The sequence below is a fragment of the Protobothrops mucrosquamatus genome, unplaced genomic scaffold, assembly GCF_001527695.2.
Source record: "Protobothrops mucrosquamatus isolate PMUCROS unplaced genomic scaffold, P.Mucros_1.0 scaffold11611, whole genome shotgun sequence".
Lineage (NCBI taxonomy): Eukaryota > Metazoa > Chordata > Lepidosauria > Squamata > Viperidae > Protobothrops > Protobothrops mucrosquamatus.
In genome coordinates this window covers 2,560-7,438 of record NW_015397390.1, presented here as the reverse complement: position 1 = coordinate 7,438, position 4,879 = coordinate 2,560, and the positions used below count along the sequence as shown (strand labels likewise).

Genomic DNA, 4,879 nt, shown 5'->3' with positions numbered 1-4,879 from the left:
CCCGCTGTTGTCGCCACCAAGTCCACCATGTCACCTGTCGCCAAGGTCGCCTCCGCAAACTTCTCCTCACGGTGAGAGAAAAAAGTTTTCCCCGCCCTTAGCTTTCCTCTTCTCTCGCGCGATCGGCGCGCGGGCCGGTGGGCGTGGCCTGGGGAGCGGTTGCCGCGGCCCCGCCCCCAGACGCTGTTTGCCCCCCCCCCCGCATCGGTGAATGGGGGGAAGGGAGAAGAGAGGGCAGTTGGGCGGGGCTCGTCTCCTGCCGCACCCGGATAGGAGGCGGCGGAGCGCGTCACAGGACGTGCCCGCAACCTGTGGAACTCACCGCCACGTGATGCCGTGACCCTTCTGATCCCCTCACCCTCCCCGGTTTTGATGGCTTTAAAAGAGAAGTCGAATGCAGGGAGGAGGAAAAGGTCTGTTTGAGATTTTTTTTTTCTTTAAGCGAAAGCCTGGACTTACAGGGTATGTTAGCCTAACAGGGTTACTTAATTTGTGGTTATGTTTTTTATGATAGGTTTGCCAAGGGGCAAGCCGAGGTTTTTCAGCTTCTCAAGAGGCTACCCCCTTTGAGGAGCTCATCGCGATCTTTAAATTCATTTTTTTTCCGAGAGCGCTTGGTCAGATTTGCCCTTTTATCGGTTCTGATATTCTCGATCTTTTAGAAGATTTCATTAACTGAAACGTGATTTTGGGCTAGCAGGGTCTTGGGCAATAAAATAAGATACTCTTCTTTCTCTACAAATAATAAATCGGCTGTAATGACTTCTGCGTCTCAGCAGAAGTAATAAAAGCGCTTCGTGTATTACAAAGTTGCTACTTCTTAAATCAAAATAACGAGTTAAAACATGTTGGACCTGTAGCGTTGTCATGACTTTTTAATTTATGTTCTTTTATCCTTGGCCATTCGCCTTACTGCCCTGACCTTTAAGGAACTGAAATCAGAAAATGTCTGATGTGTGGTGAAGACATCCTTGTGTAGTGAGGACAGGTGCAATATAAATATCTGAACTGCAAGCGAGCCAACCAACCATGGTTTGGCTAAAAAATTAGATTGAGAAGAGCATTGTCCTGGTGATCATGGTTAGGTGTTCCCCTTTAATATATGTTGTATTTACATGGTGAAATGAATCCTGGTTTGCTCAATTCATTTAATTTTCTAGTGCCCTTTCACTTGTAATTTACACAATAATAAAATTGGATTACGTCCTTTACACAGTTAGGGGGTCTCTCTTAATTTAATGGGATTTTCTTTTGTGAAGATGAATAAGGAAGATTATATTGTACTGTAGATGGCTTATAAGGTGTTTCATTATACTTTGTTTACATAATAAAATGTTTAAAAATAAGATTACAAGAAAATTCTAATTTTCTACATTGAAAGAAATTATCTACTCTGTTTTGACCTTTTGGGTTGTTAATCTTGATTGCTGAATTCCAAATAAGGCGTCTCCTTCATGTTTATATGATATTTAAGCCAGAGCAGTAGATTAATGCAATATACTAAACCTGCTCTGGAAAGCAAAAGAAAAAAAAAAGATAAAACTAGATTTGAAATTCATCTATTGTACAGTATTTTTGGTTCAGATTTCATAAAAGTAGCTTCGCTATTTCTAAGAATAAAGTCATTTGACTTTATTTATACTTACAGCTCTTTGTGTACAAAAATATCTTTAGAAAACTGGAAGTTGGCATGAAGTGGGAAAGCAGACTTTTTATATTTGCTATTTGTTTTGACTTGAAGCTTTTAGATGAGTGGGTTACTGCCTTATTAACTTCAAAAATATTTTATGGTGTACATTGATTCAATGAAATTTCTCAGTAATGTTGGAATAAGAAACACATATTTGGTACAGGCAATTGAAAATTTGAAAATATTACCAGCTTGTTTATGGCAGGCACTAACACATTTTTTCTACATCTTTGATGTCGAAAATTTTAGTATGAGACTATTTCTAATTATAAGGTAAACAAGCAAGAATGAAAATGTGAATAACTGTGAACTTTTTTGCCATCACATTGAAGTAATATCTTAGTTTTCAGGCCAAAGGATGGATGACTGAGAATACACATTAATTTTGAGGCATCTGTTTTTAATCTTATTTTAATGAGAACTTTCTCACTAAAAAAAGCGATAACACTGTAGTTAGGTTGTTATTGGGGAATAAATCCCATTAATCTCGGTGAGTCATGCTTAATAATCTTTAAGGTTTGGGTTGGGTTTGTTTTGAATTGTGGTTTTTTGGGGGGGAGGGTTAAGAATTCTAGAGGGATATGATTGCATCAGCTAAAATTGATGTTCTGTTGATAGTTTTATATAAAACATGATATAAATTCACTCTTTAAAGCATTCAAGAATTAAAATATAAAACCAGATTGTTGGTAAATGAATTCAATGCATTTTGTATAGTATTGTTTATAAATTGCAGTGGTATATTGCTGATAAGGAATCTTACAATCAATCCTGCTGGCAGTACATAAGTACTATTAAGTGAAATGTATAAATTAATAAGAAATGCATAAATTAATAAATGTATAAATTAATAAGATTTTTAACAGATATGCTTTTTGGTTGTAATTTTTCTGTGGTGAGTCAGGGCAAGCCGAAATCTTGTTTTGATTATACATCTTTCTTTTTGCTTTTATTATAATAAACGTTTGTAGGTCATCAGCTGAAGTTTGTGAAAGGAGTAAAAAAGCTTTTATTGCGAAACCTTAATTTTGAAAGTGTTTTCAAGCAGGTTCACTTAATAATCATTACCTTTTTTAGGCATCAGGTAAAAATATTTTTCCCTCTTAAATATTTTTAGACATTGCATTATAACAATTTTCTCAGGTATTGAAAATAGGGATTGTAATAATATCACATTTGCTTATAGCTGTTAAACATATGTATTATATTGGTATTGTAGCGTTTTATTGTTACATTTTCAACTTACTTTGTGTGAGCCTTCCTGGAATTTTCTTGAAAAAGGATATCATAGAAATAAAATATTTTGACATTAAATTTTACTTCAGCAACTCTGTTTTTTCCATAAGTTGAATCATGGGTTAGTTGTAATTAGAGAGTACCTATTGGAAGACCCATTGATTTAAGTGCTTTTGTGCTAAAGGTATTTGGATCTCAATCCAACCCATTGTTTTGTTTACTGTGTGGAGATTGGGACTTTTTCCCCTGACCAAGTTGTTTCTTTTAAAGGGCTTCACCATCATAGTTATGGCTTGGTCTGGAATCATCAGTTTCAGTAAAGTAAATAGATGGAGGACAAAGAATAGGTCTATCAAAATGTCATTTTACTACCTCATTAAATTAGTTGAAATAGCAAAGACAAATTTATGTAGATAAGGCCAAGTAAAAATATTAGTTTGTCTCTATGATATATAACAACCAGCTTGGTATTGTCTGGCATTTCTTCTATCAAGGACATCGTATCATGGAAAAAGCAGTGTTCGCCTGATGGTTATGTTATACAATGATGAGTTCAGTTCTGTAATTCTTATTATGTTGTGATTTTTAATCTGAAGAGGAGAGAATTCCCTGTATGCTAGAACATTTGGAGGTGAATATTTTATTTGTTATTTTATTTTTCAAATAGAAAAAATAGTGACATTTATATTCCTCCTCAAGGTCATGTTTGTATTCTAAAATACCTGTTAAATAAACACACAAACATTTACATAAAAACAAGTTTTCCAAACTCTTTCATTTTCATTTGTTTGTATTTCATCTGTGGCTTGTATTTCTTTAATCTTCCAATGCTTTAATTTTTTTATTAGTAAAAAAAAATTATTAGTAAAATATCAGTAAAAAGAAAGAAAAAAAGAATAGTGACTTGAAATCCAAGTAACAAAAGAAATGCACCATCAGATGCACCCTCACTTGCATTGTTGTATCTGCTGTAGCTTGCGGCTTAATGGAAAACCCTTGCTTTTCCCCATAGGTTAGTATAGTCCAGGGGTAGGCAACCTTGGCTCTTTTATGACTCGTGGACTTCAACTCCCAGAATTCCTGAGCCAGCCAAGGTGTCCTACCCCTGGTATAGTCTCTATATTGGTAAAGCCAACATATGTTTATAAAATGGCATATTAACTGGCTAGAGGTACTGATAGCAAAAACAATAAGCAGTTCCCCAAATACATAAAACATGGATATTGTCTGTTACAGGTTTTGAAGGCAGGAGAGAAAGACACCCATTCTTCACATTGGAGCACTTTTGAAAAAGCTCGCCTCCATGGAAGAGGTACAAGATTTAGCAGAACAGCCAGTGAGTATACAAAAGAAACAACAAAAGGGAGAAAAAAAAGGGCTTTCTCTTTCTATGGAATTTTCTAGAGAATAGCTCGTGCATCTTATTTTGTTTGCAGGTGTAAAAAAGCAAAGGAATGCAGCACAGATATACGATTGAAATATAAAGTGGCTTGCTAATATTTCAATATGTAAAACTAGTTAACTATTTCAGACATATCAAACACAAAGCCCACAGGCCAGATGCAGGCCGGGGAGGGCCCAGATTTGGCCCCCCCGGGGCTGTCCCAGAAATGGCAAGGGACCGGTCCCCGCTACCCTAGCCCTGGCCCACCGCAACCCAGCTGGGCGCCTTGGAGCACGGGCAGGAAACAGCAAGCACTGGGGCTGGTGGTGTGCAGCAGTAGCTCATTTACTTTAGCCCGCCCCTTCCCTCCCAGCTTAACCCCGTCACGCCCGGCCATGCCCCACTTTTCTGGGCTTCTCCTCGTGTGGCTCTGCTTTGCCAGGCCAGAAAGGGTGAGGAGAAAGCAGGAAGGGTTTCTGTGTATGTGTGTGTGAGGGAGAGACACACACACACAGAGAGAGAGAGAGAGAGAGAGAGAGAGAGAGAGAGAGAGAGAGAGAGAGAGAGAG

At 37.6% G+C, this 4,879-nt stretch overlaps 1 long non-coding RNA gene across 1 annotated transcript; it reads left to right on the top strand.

Annotated features, from left to right (window-relative positions):
- The first annotated feature begins 14 nt into the window (after nt 1–14).
- On the top strand, nt 15–4,262 carry LOC107301333. The gene is made up of 2 exons (XR_001549283.1): nt 15–71; nt 4,163–4,262. It is a non-coding gene; the product is annotated as an uncharacterized LOC107301333 (long non-coding RNA).
- The last annotated feature ends 617 nt before the right edge of the window (nt 4,263–4,879 follow it).